Source organism: Panicum virgatum, chromosome 3N, assembly GCF_016808335.1.
Source record: "Panicum virgatum strain AP13 chromosome 3N, P.virgatum_v5, whole genome shotgun sequence".
NCBI lineage: Eukaryota > Viridiplantae > Streptophyta > Magnoliopsida > Poales > Poaceae > Panicum > Panicum virgatum.
In genome coordinates, this window is record NC_053147.1 from 47511375 (window position 1) to 47520568 (window position 9194).

The window sequence follows — 9194 nt, forward strand, 5'->3', positions numbered from 1 at the left end:
GGAGGTGCGCCCTAATAGCTTAGAGCCCAATGGTGGCGTCAAGGACGGCTGACCTCCTAAGTTGCATTTAATTCGAATTAGCGGCCGCTGAAAAATCAACAAACGACCACTTAGCTTATATTAGAGCCCAGTGGCGCGCGTAGCGTAGGCAAAGGGGGGTTGGCAGTGGCAGGAGGGAGACATGCATGCACTCCCCCTAGCCGAGCATGTCAACTGATCGTTGTACAAAATCACATGATTAGTTGAGACAGTAAGAGCTACCATGTATCCTGCCCGTCATCTTTCGCATTTTTATTGTCGTGTCCCACCGTCATCTCGGCTGTATAAACCAAAGCATCCTCGTCTCCACCCCCCCCCCCCCCCCCCCCCCGAAGAGTCGGTACGGTCTCTGCTGCTAAGTCTGGAAAACTTTTAGCGGGAGCTGTGCGTGGCGGCCATGACGCTGTTGAGCCTTGCCACCTCGCCTCATCTCGCGCTGTTTGGGCAGCGGCGCCCCGCTGCTCCTCGACCTCGATCGGTAGTCCCGCGGGCGCCGCCGCCGCAGAGCCACCACTGTCGCCGCGAGCCTCAGCTGTCGCTGCGGCCGCGCGCCGCGGGAGCGCTGGAGCGGCGTCACAATAAGCATGCGCAGGAGGACAGGGCGACGGCGATCAGAGAGCGGCTCCTGGGCGGCGAGGCGCCGCCGCCCTCGGCGTACGACACGGCGTGGATCGCGATGGTGCCGGCGCCGGCGGGGTCCCCTCCGGCGCCGCGGTACCCGGGGTGCCTGGACTGGATCCTGCGGAGCCAGCGACGGGACGACGGGTCGTGGGGGGCCGGCGACCCCTCGCTGCGCAAGGACGCGCTCTCGTCCACGCTGGCGTGCGTGCTCGCGCTCACGACGTGGGGCGTCGGCGGCGACGCCGTCGCGAGAGGTATCCGTTTCCCGCCGGCTGCCGGGTCGTTGTCGTCTTAACACGCTTCGGCCGGAGTCTCATGCTCGCTGCCGTCGCCGTTGCAGGGCTCCGATTCATCGGGCGCAACTGGTCCTGCGTGACGGACGGCAGCTGCGAAGCGCCGGCCGGGTTCAGCGTCATCTTCCCCGGCATGCTCGCGCACGCCATCAGCATGGGGCTGGAGATCCCCCTGGTCCGCCAAGCTGACGTCGACGCCGTCCTGTGGCTGCGCGACAGCGAGCTCATTAGGGCACTCTCAATGCAAGAAACTATGAGTAGTTTCTACTCCCTAGGATATTGTACCAAGAAACTATTCATCTCAATGTAAGATTTGCTCCCAGTGTCCTCGTAAAAAATAGACCAATCATTCATCATGGGCCCCCTCTCTAATCTCCGGATCCTCTATGCAAAAACCATACAGGGACAGTTAAGCATCTACCAACGATGGTGCAACTGATCCGGAGTAGGAGAGGAAGACACGACCTGGGTCTTCCCAACGGGCTTTTCACTGTTTCCTAGTGCCTCGTTTCACGTGAGGACTCCGTTTCTTCTTCAGGAAACGGTTTCCTTCTTTTTTTCTTCTCTCTTCAATTAATCACTTGACACATCAGCAAAATATTAATATAACAGCCTAATTAATACACATAGAAACTACTCCTACTATGAATGCACCATTGGAAGTGCCCTTAGAGGGTTCGTCAGCCTTTTCCTCAGTTCCTTATCGCTATGCGTGCACCGGAACTAACTCCTCGCCGGTCAACACAACAACATGGCTGTTTCTGGAGGTAGCCAACCTTTCATGGCCTACGTAGCAGAAGGTTTGGGGGACTTAGTGGACTGGGACAAGGCGGCGGCGGCGTACCAGAGGAAGAATGGGTCCTTCTTCAACTCGCCGGCCACGACGGCCGCCGCGGCGATCCACAGTAACAACGACCGAGCGCTCGACTACTTGGACACCGTCGTCGCCAAGTTCGACAGCTCAGGTGCAAATTAAATGAGTCCCGGAAAAGTCCGGTTTACACAATTTACATAAAAGTATGATTTTCGATCTTCAACTATAAAATTAGATAACGAGGATCACCGAACTGTTGAAATGGAGCAAATTTGAAATAATCTTGATATATAGTTTCAAGGTGGGTTTTCATTATATAAAAGTTTAAAATAAGTGTCTACTTGTCAAATGATTGATAATTCGTTATCAGTCAATCACCAGGTTTCACCTTAAAAATCACCTCTCTGGTAGATCTGGGAGGAGCTGTTCGGTTAGGTAGGGTAGGGAGAAATGGAGAAACACCGTGTAGGAGTTTTTTTTTTTTTTTTTTGAGAGGGTGTAGGAGTTAAATGGGCGAGCAGATAACACAAGCCCACAGGCAGACCCAAATCCGTCGCACAATAACCAAAAAAACAAAACAAGCCCACATGCGTCAGTCTGGCTCTTCTACTTCCGATGCTTCGATTTCCGTTGCGATGTTTAAAAGCTCCGATTGACGGATAAGCAAAATATCAATCGGCTGAGATGAAACAAATTTATGAAAATATTCAAGTTTAAAGTTAAAAACTCATAAGTTATTCAATTATTTTAAATTAAAAAAATACAAAATATGTGCCAGCATTTTTTGAAAAATGTAACCCATCTATTAGAACTCTTACTTGTCAATTATTTAAATCCAATTTTATGTTCCTAGTATTTTTTCTTATAGTTATGTCTATTATGTTGAATAAACAAGATTCTAAATGAGTAGCAACAGATAGATTATAATTTTTTTAAAAAATTGGCACCACTTTCATATTTTTGGCACTTTCATATTTTCCTCATTTAAGATGAATTAGTTTTGCTTTTTTTGTTCTAACTAGATTTTTAATTTTTTTTAACATAAAACCACCTTGAAAACCACTCAAAGGGCTAAATTTGTCTGGTTTCGATTGTTCAATGGCATTTGATATCCGGTTTTGTAGGTGAAGGTTGAAAATCGAACTATTGTGCTAGTTGAGGGTTGACATTATTTAACTTTTCCGCTTCCACTTCCTAAGGAAGATCAGATTTCTAAGTTTCTAACAATCTAACGTATATACATGGCGACGGTTATCACTTGCTGCAAAGCCCACCGTTTATCCTCGAAGCGTCTACTCCCGGCTTTGCATGGTGGACACTCTCGAGAAGATGGGCATCTCAAGGAGCTTCTTGCCCGAGATAAACACCACACTCGACATGACATACAGGTGGCGACATAAAGCTTCGTTTACTGTACATCACAGCTTCAGGCTTGTAGCTTGACTTGATTATCAGCGGACCTGATCATTTGTCAGGTCAGGTCCGGTGGTTTATGATCAAGGTCTTACGGTTAGATTTCCAGGTCCTGGCTTGTCAATGACGAGGAGATGATGCTGGACATGACAACATGCGCAATGGCGTTCCGCCTCCTGCGTCTGCACGGGTACGACGTCTCATCCGGTAAGCGAGGGCCTCCTCATTCTCCTTGGTTCTTGTTAAAATTCCCCGCATCCGGATCAAATTTGCCTGCAAGCTGAAAGCAGAGCATCGTGCAGATGGGTTATCCCAGTTCAGCAGTGAGTCCAGCTTCAACAGCTCGATCCAGGGGCATCTCAACGACACCGAGGCCTTGTTGGAGCTTCTGCAAGCCTCGCACACCCAGATCACAGACGACGAGCTAATCCTGGAAAGCATCGGCTCCTGGTCGTCCGAGCTCCTGAAGCAACAGCTGCGCTCTGGCAAGATATAAAGACATGTTGACCACGCCAAGGTAGCCGCTGCTACATACTGAATCTCTGTGGTCAGGAGTCATCAGGACCCCTTGTTGATTGATCGATCTGTAGTGGCGGTGTGTTTCATGTGTGTGGAGTGTTTCATTTTCCAGGTGGAACACGTGCTCAAATTTCCGTTCCACTCCAACCTGGACCGACTGGAGCACAGGTGGCACATAGAACACTTCAAGAAGCAGGGCTTCCAGATGCTGAAATCGGCATGCCGGTAAAATCATTGAGTGTCACCCTAGATGATGATCGTTTAGCATCAGATGATTGATCTTACGAAATTTTTAATCCGTCAATCGATCCATCGGTGGATCTGTCATCGGATCAGCACTTGTTACCCAGATGAAGAAATTGTGTCGCTAGCTGTGGAGGGGTTCCACTCCTGTCAGGCTATGTACCAAAAAGAACTTCAGATCATCGAGAGGTCCAGATCGAACTCCATCAACTCTCCTCCTCAATGATGCCGTGTCCGGAATAAATGGTCTTTTCTATATGTACATTAAGCCTTCCAATGACCTGAATTTTGGGATCTTAGAGATAACTAGAATCATTATATCCACATAATTGGATCATGGATTATACCAAGATCACATGTGTTATTTGAGATATCAAAAGATACTCTTAACTCCAATCTACCAATATTTGGTTGGAGTAGCGCTGCTACTAGATAGCAAATCTTTGCAAAAATAATATCTGATAGGGAACTTTTGCAAGATATATTAGCGCCTCAATAGCACGGAGATAATGAACCATATGTTCTATTGTCTCATCTCAATCACTATGGCATAAAATAATATTTCTCTTTTCTAGAGGTAGAACAATCATAGGGTATCTCCATATTGAATCACTCAATATGATATAGATATAGATAGCTTTGTACAAAGTCTTGAGGGAGGATGCTTAGGTCATAAACACAAAAAGAAAATCGGTTAAGTCTGTATCTTCTATCTTAAACTCCATCTTTAGATTACCATGCACTATCAATGTGTGTTCATTACTAATGGTGTCAAGATTATTGATCACCATATGAGACTGTGAATTCCAATCAAGGACATCAAAATGAACACCCACGTGTAATTAATCTTGTATTCTTTAAATTTAAGAAATACACACAAAGTCGATTGTACCAAATTCGACTTAACTGCTTTAAGCCATATATTGACTTAAGCAATACACAATATATATTGCGATTTTATGTATGAGGGTTGGGTATGTGAACTCCTTCCCGAAGCTTCACAGATATGCCAAACCAAGTGATCATATAAATATATGCAATCACTACATCTATCAACTATCAACTGCAAAATAGATGTTTTGTACTGCCAATCAAAAGATAGTATCAGAAATTTGTAACAATTATTTAGGAGAATAATTTGCATTGAAAATCAATGCCTTGGCATTGCATAAACCCCTTGTGCTACTAGTCTTGCTTTGCATCTCACCATCATATTCAGCCCGTTCGGCTGAGCTGAAAATGGCTGGCTGGAATGACTGTAGCAGGTGAAATTTACTGTTACCGCTGGCAGGACGGCGGAGATGCAGAATTCACGAATGAGAAACGGAGGATCGCGTTGCGGTTGCCGCGGGCTGGTGCTGCGCCAGCTGTGGCTGGGCTGATCAGCCAGCCTAGTCCAGCCATCCGAACAGGGCAATCGTTTTCAATCCTTTTTAGGATGAAAACACTTATGTATCACACAGTAAAGATACCTTGAGATGTTAGCTTCATAGCCTGAAAACTATTTTTCAGTAGCACAAGTAGCATGTTAGTGATTTTTTCTAGATCCAGCATATTTAGATATGACTCCAATGAATTTTTCACTGTTTTACCATGTTTCTATGATTTTCTATAATTTAAAAACCAAAAATAGATTTATAAATACCTAGAAATTATTTTACTGGTGGGAAAATACCAAAAATTCATCAAAAATTTCTTTTATGTTATTATTTTCCTGGTTAAAAATCTAAACTGGTGTGTTTGAATATAATAAGGCTGTAGACCTAACTGTAGGTGATGGAAGGGCCAAAAAAATAAACGAAACTCCTTTTGGAGACCAAATAGTTAAGTTTAAGAGAAAAAGGGCCAAGAAACTAAGCGCATTTTTTTAAGACCAAGAAAACTTATACGTACACCAATTCCTATTATGTACTTCCAAATACATCAATATCTTTGCCTCAGTACTTAACGACAAATGTGCAGCTAGCTAGTCTGTTAGTTTGAAGCCGGTCTCTTACGGTCTTACCAAGGTAAGATTGGAAATTGGAAAGGCCAAGGTGACTTAGCTTGACTTGTGAGTCCGGAGCATGATGAGAAATCTTGCCGCTAGTTTTCTGCAGTGTTGCTATGCATGCGTGGAATGGTCGTATGCGCATCTAAACGAGATCTCTTTGTCACTCCGAAGTCCAAACTTGTGCTTCGTGCGGTCGTGCCCGTCGATGGAATGGCCGATCGGCCGTTTTGCTTGTGCATATCTTTTTTCACATACTCCGATATATACACTCTAAAACGGAAATAGTGCAAGATGTGGGCTGTAACACCCCTGTGTTAATCGTGCTCGCTAATCACGTGTTTAATCGTTAATTATGGCTTAAGCGCGTCATTAGCGTTAACCGAGTTCGCGTGTTAAACATCGTTTTAGCCGTGTTCGACTACGTTTTTCTCCTTGATCCGAGTCTCAAATCAACTTTCGCCCAAAACGAAAGTTATAGATCTACAACTTTCGATTTGGCCAAATTTCAAGTTGCTATGTGAAATTATGAGTTTTGGACAGTCAAATCGAGTCAAAACTTCAGTCAAAATCAAACACAGTTCTTCTCCTATGCACCACTGTGCTAGTCCCGACGCCCATACCGGCGCTGTGGCCGCCGGCGAGCACTCCACGCGTCGCCGCGCCGGCGATCCTCGCCATCCGCGCACGCCGTTCTTACCCGTTCGTGGGCGCTGGATGCTTCTCGTCCGTTCCTTTTCCCTTCCTCGAGCTCGCGCGAGCAGAGCCTAGTGAAGCCGCCGTCGCTCGCCGCGCCGGCTGCTCCTCGCTGCCTCGTCTCAACTCCTCGCGCCAGAGCCTCCTTCGCCTCACCCTGCACCCACGCCGCACCGCCCCAACCTCGATTAGGCCGTTTCCCGGCCGGAATCGGGCCGCCGCCGCCGTCCACCATTGTCGTCCGCCCCAAAGCTCCGCCTCTCCGTCGATCTCTTCTCTCCGGCCACCTCCGCCTAAATCGAATGCACGGTGATCTTCGCCGCATCCTCCTCATCCTCTCTGCCCCTTTCCCCGCCTGAATCCGGCGCCGCAGCCGCCGGAGTGTCGCCTCGCCGCCGTGGCCGCGCCGCCACCGCCGCGCGCACGCCGCGGGCTGCCCTGCGCCGCCGGAGTGCCTCTGCGCCGCCGCAAGCCGCTCCGCGCACGGGCCCTGCCACGCCGCCGCGTGCGCCTGGCCCCGCCGGGCTGCCCTGGCCGCGGGCTTACTCCTTGCATGTGTAATCCACTGTAAAATTCATGTGCTGGTGTTGTGCACTTTTGTGTAAATCTATTTATGTTTAGTTTACCTTGCTAGAGTTAAATAAATGCTTTCTATCAGCAATAAATGTTGGAAAAATTAGATGGCATGCTTTATCAATATCACGTTAAGCTGGTAAATTTTTGTTGTTAGACCATGTATGCAAGTTAGGTTTTTACTTTTAAATTTCCCCTAGCTATGCTCTTTTCTTTTATAAATGTTGTTAGTTAATTATTTTCATGCATGTGTAACCTCAACAAAACAAGCTCCTGTCTTAATCCATGCTACTCTAAGCCAGTTTAGTAGTTGTTGTTTTGAAGGAAACACTTCAGGCTAAACTAGGTTGGAAACTAAACTTACCTAGCAGCACCAAGCCGTTTTCTTTATCGCTTGGTTTCCTTGTTGTTCGTTTAAAGGATTGCCAGTCATGTCATCTTTTAATCGCGTTGCATTGCATCCTGGCCGCCATGCATTGTTTTAGTTAGTGCATGACATTCTTTTTCATATGTGTAGACGCCACGAACGAAGCCGTCTACGAGCTGGTTGCTGAGCCGATCCAGGAGCTGCAAGTAGGAGAACAGCAGGAGGACGCAGTCGAGCACGCTCCCGAAGAAGTCGCTAACCCCGCTGACCTGCAAGGCAAGCCCCGGAGCATAACCCTAATTTATGTATTCATTGTTTATTCAAGTATTTGTGCATTTAAGTTATAGGAGTTGTATGAAACCCTAGTATGCATGTTTTCCCTAGGTACCTGTGAGTCCATACTAGTGTGCAGGTATCGTTAGCAATGCTTGCTAAGTAGGATCTCGGTAAAAGTCAAGTGATTACTGTCACTCGCGAGTTTTAGGATCTGATTCCTTAAGCTATGGCTTTGAAATGTGTGTTGATGGGTAAAGAGAAATGGAGACCGGGCGGAGATGAGTTGGATCTGGATATGAAAGGAATGGAAAGTAGCCTCCGCTTGTGTCAATTGAGGACCGTACCGTGTTGGCTGTGCTGACCAAGTTTTGAACAGTACTAACCACATGCCGGAGGAAGTAGGAGGTGTAGTCGAAACCGATAAGCTAATCACCTAATTTGCATCCTTTTAGATAATTGTGAATCGCGACCCGCTACTATGGGAGTGGGAATGATGGCGGGGTTGGATAGTATGTCGCCTCTGGGTTCTCTCCGGGAGTTCGCTGTTGAGGGACCCTTCACCCGGGTTTTGGCAGGCGTGATTCAGACGTCGGGGAAAGAGGGGATACAGTTGACGTATGTGACCCGACGGGATTTACGCGTGTCGTGTGAGTTAGGTTCCACCTTGCAAGGTTAAATCGGATCGATTCACTGTCTCTCTCGGTTAAGAGAACCTTGGTCACTTTGTCACATCGTAGTAAAGGATGAAATGAGAATGAGTTGAAGACGTTTGAATGGTTTGGAATAGAGGTTTAATGTGATCAACGAGGTGTGCTCTAGATGTTTAGGCTAATCTAGTTGTTACTTGTCAAACGAATGTAGCTAAAATATTGAAAGTAAGGATCCAGCATTAGTAGCTTTTCAGCAAAACAAACCCAGAGCCCAAAAGCCTGCATGTCTAGGAATCGGCTAAGTATATACCATAGTCGGGTAAGTCTTGTTGAGTATAGTATACTCAGGGTTGTTGTTGTAACCCTCCTGAGCAGGTTGTATCCCAGCTGACTTCGAGGAGGTCTGTGCGTCCTGGATTGGACAACCACTTCCTACGGGTTGGACCGTCGAAGTGGGGTCCCGTCTTCTCCGTGAAGTTCGGGCCAGTTGGCAGCACATCGTGGGCAAGATGTGAAGCCCCATCTTTATTCGTCGTCCGTAGTACTTTATTGTATTTTGAACTCTCGGTTTTAACTTCCGCTGTGTATTTGAACTCTGTGGTTTGTATTTAAAGCTTTTATGTAAACTTGTGTTGTAAATTAATTTGAGTATCTCTTGTATGCTTGTATAACCTGTGGCTCGTATTCGTGCGAGACTTTA

General features: G+C 46.8%; 1 pseudogene; it reads left to right on the top strand.

The window, feature by feature from the left end:
• Positions 1 to 381: 381 nt before the first annotated feature.
• Positions 382 to 4168, top strand: LOC120667844 (annotated as a pseudogene).
• Positions 4169 to 9194: the final 5026 nt, after the last annotated feature.